This window comes from Sycon ciliatum, chromosome 3 (assembly GCF_964019385.1).
Source record: "Sycon ciliatum chromosome 3, ocSycCili1.1, whole genome shotgun sequence".
Classification (NCBI taxonomy): Eukaryota; Metazoa; Porifera; class Calcarea; order Leucosolenida; family Sycettidae; genus Sycon; species Sycon ciliatum.
The window spans coordinates 33675609-33697657 of NC_088645.1; the positions used below are offsets into that span (position 1 = coordinate 33675609).

The window sequence follows — 22049 nt, forward strand, 5'->3', positions numbered from 1 at the left end:
ACTAGGCATCTTGAGCTGCGTGCCTAAAACATGTCAAAGCCGGACAGCAGGCTAGCGCTATAACAGGCCACCGTCTGTCCATCATGGTCCATGTGACGATGATGCGTTGTACAGGGGAATGCACGGACGTGGGTGCGCGCGTGATCTCCCGACTCAAGATCGCGTGATATTCCTTTGGCAAGCAGATCTACGATGTAGATCTACCCTTTGCCAGCAGCAGCTGTTTGACTGAGTCCTATTCTACGGTGATGGTGATTTTGACAGGCATGGCAATAGACAACATTGACAGTTGACAGTTGACAGTTGCCTTAGAAGAATGCAGGAACAAGTACAATGACAATGTAGCAGCACTCCACTACTGTCGTACTGAAAAGTCTGCGCATATCGACTAACAAACGCGGCCTCTTGCAAGGCACTGCAGCTAGCCCTCAATACTTCGGACGTCAAGTGCCCCCGTGAACGACCCCATAGGAGATGGGTCCACAAAATCAGAGAAGACCTCAAGCCTCTGGATGTGCCTATCCAGGAATGCCTCAACCTCGCCACCAACAAGCAACTCGATCATTGACAGATGCATGACGCCGGTATGATTTGTTTGTGCGGGCAATATGCGACCTGTTCATATTACATGTATTATTATCGACTAACCCACCTTTGCGCTCTGACCTAACACACTTCCCACAACAGCACCAGGTTCCTTTTGAATACTTCGTCTTAGAATATGAGATCAGGAATACATTATACCACCTTCCGAAAGCTGTATCGGCTATACTGAGACGTAATCACAGAAAGCTGTATCGGCTATACTGAGACGTCATCACGGAAAGCTGTATCGGCTATACTGAGACGTCATCACAGAAAGCTGTATCGGCTATACTGAGACGTCATCACAGAAGGCTAAGTTATTGCATGATTGGGAAAGAAGTAGGCAACAGGCGCACTCTCTTGTATACTGGAAAATCACATCATTCTAATACACGTATGCAGCTATGAGAAGAGAGCGCTTCATACTCTAGGTGCTACCGTCGAAATAATAAAAATAATATAAAGGCCCGTCAGCAACGATAAACGTCGCTAAATGAAATTTTGTTGCCGCTGCACGCAGACACACAAACGTACCATACACGTTTGATAAGAATGATGATGCAGCTACATGTACATGTACATGTGGCTGCATGATTGTAATTGAATTTGAAAGCCAAACAAGGAGGTAGTAGTATGAATAACCCCAAATACTCCAGAGCAGTACAGATTCCAGTGGGCTTCGCTCACAGATTACAGTAGACCGAGGTGGCAACCTAGTTCGCATGGCGACAACAGGTAACATTAGCCAGCAAGGATGTTCAACCAATCATCCAGGCAGAGGGAACTTAACCTTACATGCATCCCGGGAGAGCTACGTGTAACTGTTTAAACCATGCTAGATCTCCTCAGCGGAACTAAGACTTCATGGTCGAACACTGCAAATATCTCTACTGTCTAGTAAAAGGTGGGAACCTCACCGCCACCTCTCCCGCCGCCGCCAACATTGACTTTGTGCATTCCCAGAGCTGTTCTGTTGCACTTGATGAGTGTTGGGGGAGGGACTTCCCCTGACGTCAGGAGTGACCTGAAACTGAACACGGCGAAGCAGGGACTTCCCAATCCAATCCCTTGATATTCCCAGCTGGCTACACTGCTACAGTATGAGTACGACTACGAGCTAGTGATGCATCACTACACTAGTTGGGATTCTTCAGTAAGCCGAGCGAGACACAGCGATTCTCTTTATCTAGGAGATGTTGCCGGTACATTTTCTGGTACATTTATTTTTATTTTTATTTTTACTATTGAACACTCACTGCATGATGAATTAAAAATGAGGAGAAGAACTCGACAAAATGGTACATATCTAGCAGGACGGAGTGGGTGGGATCTGTGAAGCTCAGCCGACCAAGGGTCTCGGCATCACAGCTGCACATGTGCACCAAAGGAAACAAAATGGGGAGTGGAAGGGCGGGGAGGGGAGCAGGAGAGCAAGAGAGCAAGAACTCTAAGGGTAGGAAAGAGAGGAGGGAGGGGAGGAAACCAGGAAACTTGTTATTCCAAGATATGAGTGCAAACAAGTACGCAAACAAGTACAAAGATAGCAGTATCAAGATCATGATGCTGAGGCGAAAGTAGAGGTTGATTGCCGTGCAGTTTTGACGAAAGATTAGAGTGAGAATGGAGGAGAGTTAGAGAGAGATAAAGACAGATGGATTGGGAGTTTGATGAGAAGGGAGTGCTCCGAGAACATGACCAGGGTCGTACTGGCAGTAACCTAGGGGGCGATGTCCGTGGCCAATGACCAACCCGACCGTTTCAGGTAGCGGTAGGTCAGAACCTTGAACTGCTGCATCCCTTTGGCAGACGGTGCATCGCGGAGGAGAGTGGCTGGCAGTTCATTCCAGGCTTCGATGAGGCACTACGGGAAGGAGCGCAGCGCAACATTGCACGATCTGGCTTGTAGGGCTGTCTGGAGTTGAAGCTCGTGCGCAAGGTTGGCTGCCGAGCGGCGACGTGTTTTTTTTTTTTTTTTTTTTTTACTAAAAAACACAGCCCTACTAATAATCAGGGGAAGAGGACAACTGAAATGACGCTGGACAACAAGACAAAGGGGAGTAGGGGCGATGTGCCGATGTGGTTGGCGAGGCTCATCCGACCGGAGGTCTCGGAATCATAGCCTACGACCAGGCATCGTTAGGAATGCAGCTAGGGAGGGAGGGAGATCAAGTGAGAACGAGAGAGAGAGAGAGAGAGAGAGAGAGAGAGAGAGAGAGAGAGAGAGAGAGATAGAGAGAGAGAGAGAGAGAGAGAGAGAGAGAGAGAGAGAGAGAGAGAGAGAGAGAGAGAGAGAGAGAGAGAGAGAGAGAGAGAGAGAGAGAGGGGGGGGAGAGGGAGGGAGAGAGAGAGGGGGAGAGAGAGAGAGAGAGAGAGAGAGAGAGAGAGAGAGAGAGAGAGAGAGAGAGAGAGAGAGAGAGAGAGAGAGAGAGAGAGAGAGAGAGAGAGGGGGGGAGGGAGGGAGAGAGAGAGAGAGAGAGAGAGAGAGAGAGAGAGAGAGAGAGGGGGGGAGAGGGAGGGAGGGATGGAGAGAGAGAGAGAGAGAGAGAGAGAGAGAGAGAGAGAGAGAGAGAGAGAGAGAGAGAGAGAGAGAGAGAGAGAGAGAGAGACAGGGAGGGAGGGAGAGAAAGAGGGAGGGAGGGAGAGAGAGAGAGAGAGAGAGAGAGAAATAAATAAAATAAAACAAGAAAGAGATGAGAAGAGAAATAAAACAAGAAAGAGATGAGAAGAGAAATAAAATAAAACAAGAAAGAGATGAGAAGAGAAATAAATATAAAACAAGAAAGAGATGATGGACGAGGGTAGTTGCTCATTGACGGGTGGCATAGCCTCACAGGGAGTCCGTAGCCCAGAGCCAATTCTTTTGACGCAAGTGGCGATGGACCTTCGTCTTGAAGGATTGGAGAGACTTCAACTGGGGCATCGGATCCCGAAACATGTCTTGCGGAAGCCTGTTCCATTCATCCACTACACCATATGGGAACGAACGCTGGAGAAAGTTGGGGGCCGTAGGGAGGAGCACTGCTTGTAGCTGATGCTGGTGGCGGACACGGAGCTGCGACCTTGTCCGCGGGACGAGGCTAGCTTCCTGGCGAGGCGGCACGAAGCTAGCCTCGTCCCGCGGACAAGGTCGCAGCTCCGTGTCCGCCACCAGCATCAGCTACAAGCAGTGCTCCTCCCTACGGCCCCCAACTTTCTCCAGTGTGACAGGCGCGATGGCGGGTGGGATGACTCTGGCTGGGCGAGTGGGCGTGTCGCTGCAAGAGCTGGTGGGCTTGTGATGTAATGGAGCTTGTACAGAGTTGTGAGCCGGCCACACGGCGCCGCAGGGACAGAGTGTCCATTGCAGCCCCTGTCCCAATCAGGGTGAGGGCACGATGCTGGACTCGGCCCAGCTGTGAGAGATGGGTAGCCGCAGGTCCCATCCATACAAGTGGGCAGTACTCCATTAGAGGCCGAATGAACCCCCGGTATGCTGTGGCCCGGCCCGGTGGGTCCAGGACATGGCACGCCTTCCGGAAGAAACCAATTCGCTGTGTGGCACGCACTGCAGTTCCTCGAAGATGCTCCGAGTATGATAGATGGGCATCAAATGTCACTCCAAGGAGCTTCAGCCCGGAGCATTCCGGGACCGCTGTGCCGTTGAACTGGATGGGTGGTGTCTCCCAGGGTCTGCTGTGGCGGGACACAGTCATGGCCTGTGATTTCGTTCGCTCGAAAGTGACGCGCCACTGAGCACCCCATGCAGCAAGTGCATCCACACCAGCTTGGAGGTTGCGGCACACTTCTGTCACAGCATGTGGCGTTGGGATGTGGGCATAAAGCGTGGTGTCATCTGCGTAAACAGCCGAAGTGATCCCTTCCGGTAGGACGTCGCAGGCGTGATTACCCATTGGCGGACTATGCTCGGCCAATCATCAAAATTAATTATGCTTTTGATTATGCCACAATTATGCCAACAAATATGCTGAATTATGCTCGGTTCCACTATGTATTCACGCTGTACATAGAGGATTGAGAAACCACGCATACACACACGGCCATGCCCTAAGCATAATTTTGTCTAAACCGAAAGATTATGCCGACCTTACACGTTGGAATCCGTATAATTATGCCGGAGCATAATGTTTTGACGAAATCCCAAGATTATGCCAAATATTATGCCGGCATAATCCGCCAAGGGCTATGATAAGGAGTCGTAACTGGGGTATTTAAAAAAACAACTGTAGGCTTTCTGACAAAGCTGTATTATGCCGCTAAGCATAATATTTGTCTAAACCGAAAGATTATGCCGACCTTACACGTTGGAATCCGTGTATTATGCCGGAGCATAATTTGTTGACGAAATCCCAAGATTATGCCAAATATTATGCCGGCATAATCCGCCAAGGGCTAGGCGTCATTCACGTACAGCAAAAACAGTGTGGGCCCAACAATGCTCCCTTGTGGGACCCCAGCATCAATCTTGTATGGTTCTGAAGATGCTCCGCCGACTACTGCCTGCAAATTCTGGTTGTACAGGTAGTCAGACAGCCAGTTGAGGAGGTGACCAGTGATGCCGTATGACGCAGCCTTGTGGAGCACGCCTCGGTGTGAAACTTTGTCGAATGCTCCTGCTATGTCTACAGCCAGCACGCGGACTGCGCCACCACGGTTGACTTCGGAGACCCAGGAGTAGTTGAGAGACGTGAGAAGGTCAAATGTGCTGAGCCCCTGCCGGAATCCGTACTGGTGGATAAAAAAATTGTTTCACGGTTCGCGTGAGACTCGGCTGGAAGCCGAGTTTTCCGCATCCGCCGTGTGCACCACCCTCTAGGATCAAAGGCGCAGATGCAGCGTCTCTACGGTGGAAGGTGAGTAGATCAGACCCACCACCAAGTGGTCAAAGACCGAAATCCCATTAGCTGCATCCATGTTACCCTCGTGCCAGGCCACCAGGTCGCAGCACGGCTGGAAAAATTCCTTCCGCTTCCAAGCAGGGCTTGAACCTGGTACCCTCTATTTCTCAATCATGGTCTTAGACCATTCCACTATGCCTGCCTGCTACTGGTGGATGGACAGGGCCTTTTCATGCTCAAGATGATTGATTATGGCAGTGTTGACAATCTTCTCCATGACTTTGGAGACAACAGATAACAAGGACACAGGTCGGTAGTTCTCTATCAGCATAATGAGATTGCTTCTTGTGTATCGGGACCACACGGGCTACCTTCCAGAGAGAGAGGGCTGGGCATGGCACCGGAAACAGAGTGAGAACAGCTTGGCAAGTGGTGCAGCCAAAACCTCTGAGCACTGCTTTAGACTCAGACAGTCTGGCAGGGATGCCATCGGGTTCGGTAGCCTTGGTCGAATCCAGCTGGCGGAGCTGGCGCTGGACTGTCGCTTCCTGAAATCGGACAGTTGTCAGGGCAGATGTACACCTAGGAGGAAGTTCAGGAAGGTTGGAGTGCTGTAGATCTTGATCACCCAGACTGCTTTTGCTCGCAAAGAATTCTCCAAAGCAAGTAGCCTTTTCCTGGTTGGTGACATATTCTCTGCCCTGGGCATTGCGTCGAACAGGGATAGACGAGCTGCGGCCAGAGCCTGCAGCTTGCTTCAGGATTGACCACCATTGCTTGTTTCGCAGTGATCCATGTATGAGCCGATCTCGGATGCGGGCAGATTCTGCCTGCTTTGCGAGACGAAGGCAATTGGCAGAGGCTCGGACTTTGGCATTGTAGTCAATGAGTTGCTGGTGGCAGGTGGGGTGTCTCCTGAGACGGTTCCATGTATTCTTCTTTGCCTGGGTAGCGGCTGAGCATTCCGGCGTCCACCAGGATGGATCTGTTGGTTTCGTCCAAAGTTCTTTGTGTGGGATGAAGCGATTCATGCCTTCCATGACAACAGCGGTTACTGATCTGCAGGACGCCTCGGGGTCTTCTGATATATCCCAGTTTGCTGTTGAGTAGAAGTGCCGAAGCCGGCCCCAGTCTGCATGAGCATACCTCCAAACGCGCCGTTTAGTCGGGGTTCGCGGAGTGGGGTGGCATCAAAAGTGGCCACGACGGTGGCATGGTCTGATGCTCCAATGGGGTCCAGTACATTTACCACCACTGAAGTCTCCGAGAAGTCGCTGAGTATGAGGTCCAGGGTGTTCTCACCACGTGTCGGTTGAGCAACGTGCTGGTGGAGCCCGTGGAACGCAGGGAGTTCTTCCATGTATTCACCAGCTGGTGTAGTCTTCGTGCTGCATAGCCAGCTTTCATTATGAACATTTAAATCCCCGGCTATCACAACGCTGTTCCCGAGGGATCGAGCTTGATCCATGACTGAGTCAAGATACTCAAGAAGAGAGACATCTTGTCCAGGGCACGACCCGGGTCGGTACACTGCACATACAACTACTTTCTCGCCATTGTCCAGGTGCAGGCGAAACCAGATGACCTCATGGCCATGGCATTTGATGTCACTCAGGTGGTCAAAAGAGAGGTAGTCCCGGACCCAGACTGCAACTACGCCACCTTGAGCAGATCGGTCAAGTCGGAGGGGTGGGTGGAAGCCCGGCATGGAGGAGTCAGATAGTGAGACATCATCGCACTCAGCCTCCCTCATTGCGCCGCGCCGCGCCGGACTTCAACTTTCAACTAACTTTCTACTCGCTCGGCCTCAGCCCGCCGCCTGCCGGGCGGTGTCTGCTCCAGAGACGGTCAGCGACCCGGTTGGGGGGGGGGGGAGGGGTACCTGAACCAGTTTGGAAAATAAACAACGAGTCACCCGTGACCCGGTTGGAAACACAATACACATGTACATTGTACATCAGGGATCCCCAACATACAACTCCCTGATCACAGGCTGCTGTACATGTACATGTATATTGTGTTCCTGTAAGTGTAAGTGTAAGTGTAAGTGTAAGTGTAAGTGTAAGTGGGTATACCCAGGTTTCAACAGTGCTCAACACCACAATGGCGGAGCGTAACCACAAAGGTCAAAAAGAATGGTTTCACCAATTATATAAACATACGTTGTAACGCTGCGTTTCATGCACGTAGCTAAATGCTAAGGCGATCATCAGACAACTAATGCTTTTTGTCGAAGGATAGCTTGTTCGTATTGTGGGGGATACGCATGGGCATGTAGAGGAGGTGTGAGTTATCAATGCAGGGCATGCATGGAAAGAGCGAGTGATAATAATTACATCACTGGATGGGCATGCGCAGTAGACGCGAACTATGCATGGAGCGTGCAGAGGCGGAGAAACCACCAGGGAGGACAAGGGTAAGCCATGGGGGCACTGGGCAGGGGGTGTGATGTGTGGCGGTGCAAGCACACTGTGGTGTCCACATTCAACAGCCGCGGGTATTCAGAGGATGTGGCGGTGATAGTGGTAGCACCCGGTGGCTATGTCACGGCAGAGTAGGTGGAGAGGTAGAACTTGTTTTGGTGTCTGCACTTTGATACCAACTCTGACCTCTTGTTGAGCAGCGTGTGAGGCGTCTTGAAGGTGATGATGCGCAACTTTTCTGCTAAACACAAGCAGCACCTTTTGGATATGTTGCTGTAGGACTTAGCCCGATCTATTACTGCCCATTTGATACTGCATCCCTCACCTTGGTCAGCCAGCGCCCATGTGTACTTGGATAGCTCGGTCTTGGTACGGTACCTTTCATGCCGCATGCTGGTTAGATGGTTGCCATAGCGCACCTTGAAGGGCGTCTCGTACAGGCCGATGTATTACCTTTCCTCGCCGGTACTTGGGGTTGTGACGGAGGCCTGGTACACCACTTCCCCCTACAAGCATCCGCCGCCCAAAGGGCATGATGGCTTGGCTCGGCAGTTGCACCCTGCCGCAGGTCTCTCTTCACCAGGCGTTAATACCTTTTGGTTGTGTCTCTTCATCAGGTAGGACACGTTGAGCATGCAGGAGTAGCTCAACTTCAATGTGTTTCTGTTGAAGATCTTGTGTAGTAGCGACGCGGCAGGGAAATGTTTGCTGACTAGTTTGAAAAACCTCTGGCCGATATTGGTGGACACAGATTTGCTGTATGGTGGGTTGTACCATGTTATGTTTCTCCTCCGCTTGTTCTTCTTCTTGGTAGGCCCACCACCGTCGAACACCATGGCCTCTGGAAATCCGCTGGCAGATAGCGCAGATCTGTATGCGGGTGCCGCGTTGGTGAATGCCTCCTCGTCGCACGAGATGTCGGACACCCGCCTATTGATCATTGCAGGTAGATTTCGGAGTATATTCGGCGCTGGAAGGCGCGCTTCTTCCTCCATGGCGGCGACAACAGCACCCAACCAGCGGAGAAGTTTGGATTCAAAACCAGAACGTGCCCACCTCAGCTGGACGAACTAAAACCGTTCGAGGGAGATTTGCTGCGAATGGTCGGAGATATCAACTTCAGGAGGGTAACAGACGAGTTCCAAGACACGCTTAGGAAGGACATCGAGGACATGAAGGGTAGTGAACAGCTGATCATCCCAGCGGACAAAACCAGAAACGTATACAAAATTCCGAAGGACAAGTACCAGAAGGTGCTCACCGAAAACGTGACTAGGCACTACCAATCAGCACCAGAGGGAGCCTACAATGAAATAAACACGGAGGCCAGAGAAATCGCCACAGACCGAGACGTCACAGACAGGATGGATGTCCTCGCAAAGTCAGGCGCATTTCTGACACACAAGGACCACAAAGAGAATTTCACTCAAGCCCTCCCTTGCCGGCTCATAAACCGCGCTAAAACAGAGGTTGGCGTCATCAGCAAGGCGATTCTCGACCGCATCATCCGGGCAGTTCAGAGCCACACCAAGACCAACCTGTAGAAAAATTCTGCCGAGGTGATCCAGTGGTTCAAAACTTCAAGGGAATACAGGACAAGGAGCATTACTCGTTTGTCAGCTTCGACATAGTCGAGTTTTACCCGTCCATCTCGGAGCAGATACTCAAAACGGCTATCGAGTTTGCCGCCCAATTCACTCCCATTCCCCAGTGCGACATCGACGTAATTCTCCATGCACGAAAGTCGCTGCTATTTTGCCAATGGCAAGGTGTGGGCCAAGAAAGACAGGCAGAGCCTATTCGATGTGACGATGGGAAGTTTTGATAGGGCAGAGGTGTGCCAACTAGTGGGAGCGTTCCGGATCAAACGACTTGCGGATATGTATGATCCGGCTAGTGTCGGGCTGTACCGCGACGACGGACTGGCCGAGCTCAGGACTACTACAGGACACGAGGCGGACTCCATCCGCAAGGCAATCACGAAGCTATTCAAAGATGTGGGCCTACGAATAACCATCAGTACCAACCAGAGGACAGTGGACTTCCTCGACGTCACCTTTGATCTAGCCAGCGGCCGCTTCCACCCATGCCGCAAACCCAATGACGCACCCAGATACATACACACCAAGTCGAATCACCCGCCGAATATACTCCGGAATCTACCTGCAATGATCAATAGGCGGGTGTCCGACATCTCGTACGACGAGGAGGCATTCACCAACGCGGCACCCGCATACAGAGCTGCGCTATCTGCCAACGGATTTCCAGAGGCCATGGTGTTCGATGGCGGTGGGCCTACCAAGAAGAAGAACAAGCGGAGGAGAAACATAACATGGTACAACCCACCATACAGCAAATCTGTATCCACCAATATCGGCCAGAGGTTTTTCAAACTAGTCAGCAAACATTTCCCTGCCGCGTCGCCACTACACAAGATCTTCAACAGAACCACATTGAAGTTGAGCTACTGCTGCATGCCCAATATGTCCTACCTGATGAAGGGACACAACCAAAAGGTATTAACGCCTGGTGAAGAGAGATCTGCGGCAGGGTGCAACTGCCGAGCCAAGCCATCATGCCCTTTGGGCGGCGGATGCTTGTAGGGGGAAGTGGTGTACCAGGCCTCCGTCACAACCCCAAGTACCGGCGAGGAAAGGTAATACATCGGCCTGTGCGAGGCGCCCTTCAAGGTGCGCTATGGTAACCATCTAACCAGCATGCGGCATGAAAAGTACCGTACCAAGACCGAGCTATCCAAGCACACACGGGCGCTGGCTGACCAAGGTGAGGGATACAGTATCAAATGGGCAGTCATAGATCGGGCCAAGTCCTACAACAACATATCCAAAAGGTGCTGCTTGTGTTTAGCAGAAAAGTTGCGCATCATCACCTTCAAGACGCCTCACACGCTGCTCAACAAGAGGTCAGAGTTGGTATCAAAGTGCAGACACCAAAACAAGTTCTACCTCTCCACCTACTCTGCCGTGACATAGCCACCGGGTGCTACCACTATCACCGCCACATCCTCTGAATACCCGCGGCTGTTGAATGTGGACACCACAGTGTGCTTGCACCGCCACACATCACACCCCCTGCCCAGTGCCCCCATGGCTTACCCTTTTCCTGCCTGGTGGTTTCTCCGCCTCTGCACGCTCCATGCATAGTTCGCGCCTACTGCGCATGCCCATCCAGTGATGTAATTATTATCACTCGCTCTTCCCATGCATGCCCTGCATTGATAACTCACACCTCCTCTACATGCCCATGCGTATCTCCCACAATAAGAACAAGCTATCCTGCGACAAAAGCATTAGTTGTCTGATGATTGCCTTAGCATTTAGCTACGTGCATGAAACGCAGCGTTACAACGTATGTTTATATAATTGGTGAAACCATTCTTTTTGACCTTTGTACATGTACATGAATAATTGTACTGGTACATGCAATAGCGCTAGCCACACTTGAGCGGATCCTGCTCTGACCCGGTTACAATCAGGGAGTCGTAAAAGCCCGAGAGAGGATACGGCACACATTCCCAGAAAACATCTTTGACTCGCGCTGCTGGGGAGCGGAGTAGCATTTTCACTATTCCACTCTCTCCTGTGTTGCGAGGCGAGAAAATTATTATTTCGAAAACCGTGAAGTCTTCTTCAAATACGTTTTGGGACATTCTCCGATTTCTCTCAGAGCACGGAGATGATTGCTCCGTCGAGTCTTCTGATCTCTATTATCATCCTCGATTCTTCCAGCTGCCTCACTCATTCTCTCTCATTTATAGAAGTTGATATATTCTGAGACGATGGAAAGGCAAGGTAAATCCTAAACTTAACTGTACTTCAACTCTATTTGAGTTGGGGTGAACGAAACGAGATTTGTGGAAGAGGAAGCAACTTCCCGTCTAAGCCACTGGTCATATCATAGTCATACAGCCCACATTCCATTGCAGGTGGTGGGCGAAAGTTCGTGTGGAGATCCGCTGAGCTTCCTCGTACTCGTGGAGTTGAATTTGGGGCAGAAATCTCCAGAAATTGCAGTCAACTGGTTGTGAATGAAACGTGATTTGTGGAAAATGAAGCCACTTCCCGTCTAAGCCACTGGTCGTATCATACAGCCCATATTTCATTGCAGATGGCGGGCGAAAGGTCTTGTGGAGATCCGCTGAGCTTCCTCGTACTCGTGGAGTTGAATTTGTGTCAGAAATTGCACTGCAATTGCAGTGGAGTGCACTTCTGCGTGTTACGTGTTGTTGTGATTGAACTGCACACGATTCATGATAATATGACCCGGATTCTTTGAAAAACAATCACTGTGTGTTCTCTATGTACATGGTGGCAGCTGGGTATTATATTTAAAAGGCGTTAGGCAATCTTGATAATTTCGACACTTTTCTACTCGTACACACGGTGACTTTAGGAAACAGAGTGCTGAGCCTCCAGATCGGCCAGAAAAAGTTCTCGGCGAATATACAAAAGGTAAATCTTATCATTTCTACCTCATAACAGAACTTCTGAAGTGTGCACAAAACGCGAACGCACACACACACACACACACACACACACACACACACACACACACACACACACACACACACACACACACACACACACACTATAATTATAGACACACACAAAAGTACAAGCACATGTGCACATACACACGCCCCCCCACCCCACTCAACTCCCCACCCCTGACAAACAGACAGACACACATGTTTATGCTTCCCTCGCCACCAATTTCGGATAGGCTCAACCAGGAATTGTAAATGTTGGTATTTTACAACTCCCTGGGCTCAAGAAGCTGCATGGTTGGAGCGAGCATGCAGTCCAATAATCATTGTACAACACAATAAAGTACAACAGAGGTTTACAGAGCTTGTTGCGACAACCTCTGTAATAAATCTCTTCTATGCTTTTTGTGTGTAGTAGTGGTTAGGCTCCGGCGGATTATGCTCGCGAAATCAAGGAATTATGCTTTCATGGATTCTCGCATTATGCTCGTAAAATCCTCATAAAGCACCCGGGGATATACATTCACTTTGTTGTACTTATGGAGCCTCAAAGTTCGGGAAATTGTGCCTTTTTTCGTACTTGCAAGTTGCAAGTGGCCATAAGTACAACAAAATACATGTACATGAGTATCCCCATACCAAGGTGTCCATGCACGCGAACTGTCAGCGCTGTGCCAGATAGCAGGTACCTAACCAGTCGTAAACCGTCCGCGTCTCCAATTTTCTCTTGCTCCATGACATCAAGCAGCTTTGTGCGGTTTACTGTGTCAAAAGCCTTGCTCAGATCCAACCCTAGCGCGTAGATAGTGGTGTTGAAGCGTTCAACAATTGATGCCAGGATCCGTTTGCAAAACACAATGTCTGCGGTTGATCTGTTCTGACGGAACCCGGCTTGCGATGGAGATATAATAATTATATCTGTCTACGTCAGCTCTGATCCGGCTAAGTGTGATGAGGGACAATATTTTTCTGGCAGTAGTCAGCAATGTTATCGGACGCAAATTGTTCATGGGGCCTTTGGGTTTACCTGGCTTATGCAGAGCGATTAGTACACCATCTCCAAGAGACGCTGGGCTGTGCTGAGTGAATACATCGTTGAAAATGCTGCTTAGGCATTCTGCAAGTGCAGGGCCTCCGTACTTGACGAGCTCGGCCGGTATGTCATCAGGCCCGCAGGAACGTTGGTTCTTTAGACGACTCATTGCGCTCGCTACCTCTGCTGTGGAAATCGGTTTATCGAGGGGTTTCGGTGTTCCTGTAAATGGCGTAACCGCTGGCTCTGCAGCAGTAGGAGAGAATTTCCCAGTGTACTGTTCAGCTATTCTATCCGCTTGCTCTCCTGGCCCAAGGACAGCCTTGCCGTTGTTGCCTACAATGGTTAAATCTCGTGGGCACTTTGGTTTCAGCAGTTTTATCGCTGCAAACATCATTGGCCCGTTCTTGAGCGACTCCACTTCTCTGATGCGGCTCTCAAGATGCTGTAACGCCAGCTGTCGAGACAGGATTCGGATTTCCTTCTGCACTCTGTTACGCTGCACTCGCAGCTCATTTCTTCTATTTTTATTGTGAACAGATTGCTTGACGTTAAAGGTAGCGAGCTCGCGAGTCGTACGCGGATGGGTCTGACACGTGAAACGAAAAGTTTTTTTGGCGGGTAGTAAGCAAAAAATTAAGTGACGGTCCCTTTAGTCCTTCGCCTTTAAGCTTTGAAAGGATAAAATCAGGGTGCGTACAAACATAACTGCATGGGGGAAATTGAAGTCCAATAACATCATTCAAAACTGGGTTTAACACACAATGAGGTCATCCAGTCGAAGATATCAAAAGCAATGATGTCATCAAGTCTTCTTACTGGCGATGGTGCCATTGTGAGAATGAAGAACTTAAGTACATGTATAGCATTGTGGCATTGCAGCCTTGTAGCAAGCCACAAGGTGATGCAGTCCGTTACATGTACAGGTAAGTACATGACTGTTTAACAAACAATAGAGAAATGGTAAAATAGTATTTGTGAACAGCATGATCATGATCAGAGGCAAGGAAACCGAATACTGCGAGTGCATCGTCATTGTAGGTATTGATATGTACAGGTAATGTAAGGATGGAGTTACTCTAGCATATTACTATAGTATACAGTACATGACCTTACGGCTACGGAGCTGCGGGGCTCTGCGCTGGTCGTCGATCCGTGTGGAGGCAAAGCAAATGCGGGCAACATTCTGCTGAAGCGAGCGCGGAGCTGAAGCTGGATTGGTGTCTGACGTACCTGCTTACTCCACAACACCGGCGCATAGTGATGAACATGTACAAGACTTCGTGCGTATTCAACTCAAATTCGTGTTCCGTCAGCGTCAGTGTCAACAAGTACATGTAGTACAATTTGTTCCCAAAATAATTACTTCGGGACAGTCTGTTCATGGTTTTCATTTGTATTGGACTCTTTCTCTACACTTGCGATATTTTAGCGGCAATTCTAATGTTGTAGTGTTGTTCTCTTGTAATTTAGTGGAACCTGTATTGAGCAACTGAGTTTTATGTTTCGTTACATTGTCGACAGATCTCCTGTGTACCGGTTTTGTGGCACAATGATTATAGCCATTTGTCGTCTCCATTCTTGTGCAATCATGCATATGTAAGTTGGTTCTCTTCATGTTATTGTGACCTACTTCATAGATGTTGGTTGCCTTGTTGCTTTCTCTCCTCTCTCCTCTCACCCAAGCCATTCTGCATAAGCGAAGCTGTGGACCCAGCATACTGCTGCTACACATCAACGCGGGAATGCGTTTGTCTCTTTCCCTCAAAACCAGTTAATAATAATAATAATAAATGGTTTGCTCCCCACACCGGAGCTCGCGCTATTCCGCCGACTTTACTTGACACTTGACTGACTCACGACTGCCATCTAGAGCACACGAGAAGTCCATCGAACCTTCGACTCAGCAAACCTGCAAGAAAGCACCACTCCCTGCTCAATACGCAGTGTTTCGGGGAATTCACCCCTCATCAGTTGAGCTTGAGTAGGCTGAGGAAGATTGTGCCTGAAGAGCACCACTTATATAGTGCTCTCCAGGCACAAACATCACCAGGGATACAAACTTACAGAGACGCTCCGTTTCCAGAGCGACAAACACCTCGTGAACACCAGATAGCAGCGTTAGTCAGTGTCGCTCCTGGACGGTGAGACAGACGTCGAGGACCCTCGGTCATTCGCAACGCTGTCACCTCCAAACCAACTAGTCGCAAGCCCGCGCTGGGCACAACAGTACGAAGCAGTACGCTGCTATCTGGTGTTCACGAGGTGTTTGTCGCGCTGGAAACGGAGCGTCTCTGTAAGTTTGTATCCCTGGTGATGTTTGTGCCTGGAGAGCACTATATAAGTGGTGCTCTTCAGGCACAATCTTCCTCAGCCTACTCAAGCTCAACTGATGAGGGGTGAATTCCATGAAACACTGTGTATTGAGCAGGGAGTGGTGCTTTCTTGCAGGTTTGCCGAGTCGAAGGTTCGATGAACTTCTCGTGTGCTCTGGATGGCAGTCGTGAGTCAGTCAAGTGTCAAGTAAAGTCGGCGGAATAGCGCGAGCTCGGGTGTGGGGAGCAAACCATTTCTTACAAATCATCGCCGAAGTCGCAACCACTACTTAATAATAATAATAATAATTTAAAACGAAGGTAAGTTATGGGTCGCAAGTATCCACGCAAACACACATCCAGTCTTAATAAGGCACTTGTCATAAGTATCCGAACGTTTTCGGTCCCTTCTCATCAAGGATTATACAGGGAATGGCTCAAGTTGGAAACACTAAAACTTATATAGCGTAAAGATAATTAGATAACAACACTCGTGACAAGGTGGAAAATTATCAAGTTCAGCACGACACAAAACTCGAAGGAAAATAATAATAGTGACAACAACATAGTGAGCAAATTAAGTTACATTGTTACCACCTCGACGAGGAGTAACACCAAACAATTGTAGCGACAACACATTTTCTTTCTGTACGCAAAGTTCAGGATCTAACTTACGGATATACAAAGCTTCTAACACAGCCGAATGCAACGCACATCTACCATGTGACAATATTGAAAAAACATTATCACTGTACAACTCACGACAATTGGTACGGGCTGACAGATGTTGCTTGATTGACGAAGTGCGATTATTAGCTCCGTTGGGTGTTGTCTCCTCCAATGTCCCGTCATCTCGCCTCTTCGTGGCATCACCACTATCCGTCTCTTCGCGTTTCCGCGGCGTTCCACGTTTCTTGACACTAACCGTTGGGTGCGCGATACCCAGTGTCCTTTCAGCTAGGTCTCCTCCATTGCGGATTTCTTTTGAGCTTCTTACTCCAACTTGTCCGGTGTCCGATATTGAGGTTAGTTTTCGCGGTCTACCACGTTTTCGAATATTGACTGTTGTTGTCACTTCCGTTGTCGTTGTACGCTCCCAAAAATTCACAAGAAGAACATTCCCTTACGACCAATACTCAGCATGTCTGGGTCACCACAATTTAAAACATCCATGTGGCTATGTGCCATGCTACAACCGGTACTCAACCTCTACAATAGCCACTGCGTCAAAGATACTTTCGAGTTTGTAGAAAAGCTAAAGGACGCAAGCTTTGAATCGAGCGGATTCATGTGCTCGTATGACGTGGTGAGCTTATTTACTAACGCGCCACTACGGGAGACCATTGACATCTGCGCAACAACACTGTACCACAATAAGTCCATTACTCCGCTGTCTTTGAACGAAACGGAGTTTGTGAAACTCATGTGAATGGTTACGTCGGGCGTTGAGTTTTCATTTGGAAACGTTATGTATAAACAAATAGATGGCGTTGCCATGGGCTGGCCGCTTGGTCCTGTATTGGCTAATATATTTGTAGGGTTCTGTGAAGCGTCCATTAGTCCATCATTGTGGCCCTCTATGTACTGTCGTTTTGTAGACGATGTGTACTGTCACGATGAGGATGAGGATGTCTGTGGAACTTTTCTACTAACTCTGAATAGTCTCCACCCGGCGTTGAGATTCACGTCGGAAGCGGAACAAAACGGCAGCTTATCCTTCTTGGATGTACAAATATCACGGAATATTAACACTAAGAGTTTGGACACCACTATCTATAGGAAGCCAACGTTCACCGGCCTCTACATTCCGTGGGGGAGCTATACTCCAATGAAATCGAAGAGACATCTTGTGAAAGCGCTAGTTTATCGTGCACATAGAATATGTTCCCCTCATCTATTGCAGAACGAATTAGACAGACTGACATCAATATTTACGAACAACGGCTATCCAAAGGAATTTCTGGCCAAGCTAATCGACGAAAAACCGGTGACAGACAAGCCTATCCAATTTGGACCTGACCGTTGCCCAGTGGTGCTCCGTTTACCCTGGGTTGGCACCGGTTCTGCGCGCGTGGAGAAGGATGTTCGTGGTATCGTATGTCCATCATATCCGTGCGTCAAGCTGTACGTCATAATTGGGACAGTGCGTGTGTTCAGTGTGAAGAAGGATGTTCTACCTACCTTTAGTAAAGTAACCTTATCTATTTCTTTCAATGCCGACAATATGAAGATCGGTATGTAGGTACATAGAACCCTTCAGCACCTGGGCGCACGCATTCGTCAACATGTGCCGTTAAGTTGTGTTCCGCTTGATGCGCGCGATTGTCGTCCTCGCCGTGGTCGTCTTCCAAAATGTGCTGTCCAGTCCATCGGTAGATCTTCCTCTTCCCGTGAAGATGTGACTGCATGCCCGTCTTCCTCTGCGTGTGTAGGACACGGGCCAGCTGAGAACAGCATAAAAGATGGTGAAAGACCGACACGTAAACCACCGAAACTGACAAAGGATCTGTCGGCGTCGGAAAGGGTGACGAGAAGCCAAGTGAAAATACGGACTGGTGAGGACGAACGTACAACGACAACGGAAGTGACATCAACATTCAATATTAGAAAACGTGGTAGACCCTAGATCCCCTGTGTCTTGTCTTGTGTTTGTCTCCACATGTCTCTTTGTAGGGCTGTGTTCCCAATAAATAAATAAAATAATAAAAAACCGACAACGGACAAGGGCGTAAGGAGGGACGTGAGAGCAGGGTGACGGCCGAGTACCGTTCAATGGACCATGTAAGGCGGGATAACAGAGAGAGCGCAGAGGAAGCAGATGATGGGACGGACGGTGAAGGGAGCAATGAGTCGGAGAGCGACGATTGTAGTGATCGTGAGAGTGCCGGTGAGAATGTTAGTGTTGTGCGTAGGTTTCGTGGTAGCAAGTCTTCAGTGTACAATCATCTGTTGGCTAGTCCTGATTGTTGCAATTCGTATTCCGACTCTTCATTCACTGTATTGTGCCGTGGTCGTCATGGTTATGGACTACAGTTAAATGTTTTGGAAGCCATCTGTCAGCGTCTGTATAAGCCTAATTTTTGTGTACAGAAAGATAGTATAATTGGGTTGAAATTGTTCAAGTAAAGTGTCATGTTTGGTGCGGCCAAGCTTGGCCGTTAATGTTCTAGGTGTAATGTACTGCTGTTATTTGTTATCACTTTGTCCTTACTTCTTTCTTTCTCTTCTTTGTTCACTTTTCAGTTGCAAGTTTAGTGTTAGTACACACATTCGTTATTGCTCTCGCTTTCATTGTTAAAATTCACACTTGTAAATTTCACTGCTGTTGTTCTTAGTGTTATTTCTCTAACTTAGATTTTCCATAATAGTTAAATTTTGTTTTCAGTGTCCTTTTAATAGTACAACGAAGATTCCTGATAAGTGTTGTACGAAAACTTGTTTGAATCCCTTTCTTTCTCTACACAATTTCTTCACATTTTCATCGTTTTATTGCACATTGTCTCCACAGTTTTACAATACATGAATACAGTGTACACAAATGTCGATCCAGCTTGTATTACTGATTGCGGTTATCAAATTGTTGTCTCCTCGCCGTTTGTTCAAATAATAATAATAATAATAATAATAATCAACGCAATAAATAGAGTAAGCTGCGCACTTAGTACAAACACCATAAGCAAAACTTGTTTTCATGTAAATAAAGAAGCTTGTTCCTAAACGTTTTCGTCGCCATCTCATCAGAGGATTACTGGCAAATCAACAAAAGCTCTTAACTCAATATATATACGCACAATGCAAGTAATAATTTAGACCCTAACTAGCGCGATAAAATGAGAGCTGAAAGAAACATTACACCATTCAACGATATCAGGTGACAACAGATTATTATTAATTATTATTATTAACTTTTATTTTACTAGGGTGTTTCCCACAGACCTATGGTCTTCTTACGGGAGCCCCTAGGAAGGTTATGCATGAGCGAATAAATGAGCGGTAATCGGTACAAGTACGAACAGTGGAAGGCAGCATATTCCACCGGTCAGCAGCGAGATAGCCAATCCGAGAAAAGCCAGCCGTACTCTGTGCTGGGGGTAATGCCAAAGAAAAAGACACCTGGGATCTCGTAGTGGCAGTGGTGTGAGAGCTACAGCAGCGGCTGGTAAAGATTTCTTGAAGCAAAGAGCTGCATGTTCCGCTATGGATGCACCGGAACAAAAGAATGAACAATTTCAAATTGACGCGCACCGAAATATGATAAAGGCTGTAAAGGCTAAGAATGTGTGAAGCACTGGTAAACTTATCAAAACCAAATACTATTCTGAGGGATCTATTGAACAAACGGACATACTTATCATAGTTCATAGAACTTAGGGAATGGATATAAGCGCTGCTTGCATACTCCAAGGTTGACTGAATGACACTTAAATAGAAGGTACGCCGAGCATGGTATGGCAGAAGATGGCGGGATAAGCGGTACGCACCAAGTTTCCTGTTGACAGAGCCTACAAGGTTGTCTATTTGTGGGCCAAAAGTCAAGTTTTCGTCAAGTACAATACCCAAGTAGCGAGCAGACTGCGTGCGGGGAACATGGACACCATCAATGGTGACATAGGCAGACATCGGGACATCGGTGGTCTTGCGGTGGAGCAGTATGAACTTCGTTTTAGCCGGATTTAATTTCATTCGCTTTCCTTTCAGATAATCCGATAACTTAATAAGATCGCCGTTCAATTTGTCCACGACTTCTTCAGTAGTGTCACCAGCTGCATACATGTTGACGTCGTCAGCGAACTGAAGTACAGATGAGGCACTCACACATCCAGGAAGGCCTCTTACGTAAATGCTGAATAGCACTGGGCCCAACACAGACCCCTGCGGCACTCCTTGGCTGCACGATGCACGAATCAGATTGTCCGGCGCTATGAGCTGCTGTGTCCTGTCACTCAGGTAATCTTTGAACCATGCCAAAGCCGCATCACCAACTCCACAATTAAAAAGTTCGTTCAGTAGCAGCTGATGGTTGACGCTGTCGAACGCCTTCCTCACATCTGCGAGAACGACGCCAACGACCTTCTTCGAATCGAGATCCCTTTGCCAGCTGTCGATCGCAACAGCCAGAGCCTCTTCACATGAGTGATGCCGTCTGTACGCAAATTGTTGTGGCGGGATGATGGTGGGGTTCTCCAGTAGGAGGTGAGTAAGCTGGCGATATACATGCTTCTCGAGGACCTTACTAGCAATGGGCAAGAGAGAGACGGGTCGGAAGTTTCGCGGCTCTGAGCGGTCTCCGCCTTTGAAAAGGGCTCTGACGGATGCGTGTTTGAACAAAGCTGGAAACTTGCTCTCCTCAATGGATGCCTTGAAAATTGCACACAGTGAGCCTGCTAGAACTTCATGGCAATTCTTAAACAGGATCGAGGGTATTCTGTCCGGCCCCGGAGCCTTGTGCACGTTCAGAGTGCGAAGAATCTTCAAGATGTTGGTGACTGTAGGCTGCGGTATGGATAACATTGACGGCTGGCGATGTGGACCGAATGGACAGAGAAGTGGCAACCTATCAGGATCAGTGACAATTTGTTGGAAAACCTGTGAGACTCCTTTGTGGTCGATTCCTTCGCCACTGTCCTTAGCCTTTCTGCGGAGCAATGCATTCATCAGGACCCATTGGTTCCGGGGCTGTTTCTTCACCGACATAAATTCATTCTGGTAATACCTGGAGCGGAGACGTCTGTTCAATAGCGTTCCTTCCCGCCGCACCCGACGGTATTCTTCTAAAAGGGCAGGATCGTTTGATCCTTTCTTTCTGACTCGACGGTGGAGGTACTGTCGCCGTGCAAGAAGAGACCTAAGTTCTCGAGTAATCCATGGCTTTGGCGATCGTTTAATCAGTTGAATGTTTTTCACTACATGTGGATCTAGCTCGTCCAGGACATCATTAATGCTGCCATGCCATTTGTCTGCAAGGTCATCAACAGTAGTGTCAGCGGTGATTTTTTTTTTTTCCAGTCTCCGTGAGGGCTGAACCAATTCTTTCTGACATCTCTTCAAAGTCAAGTGTGGAGAGAGGCTTCTTTCGAGTTCTGACACGGATATATTGTGGTCTGTCCACCTGGCTTCCTATTTCAAGACAAGCCTTTACAGCAAAGTGATCACTAATGGGATCTGGGATGACATTCACATTAACAGCAGTGATATCGCTAGTAATGCAGATTACATCCAAACAAGACGTGGAACGGAATCTGGTTGGCTCAGCCACTACATTACGAACATTGTGGGCAGCACACATATCTCTGAAGTGGGAAGGAAGTGGATCGGATAAACAGTCTACATTTAGATCTCCTAGAATGCATA

General features: G+C 48.5%; 1 protein-coding gene across 2 annotated transcripts in view; it reads right to left on the reverse strand.

Moving 5' to 3' along the window:
• LOC135812031 (mucin-12-like) overlaps positions 1 to 22049 on the reverse strand; it is an 88698-nt gene that overhangs the window by 29482 nt on the left and 37167 nt on the right. The gene's annotated exons all lie outside the window — the stretch shown is intronic.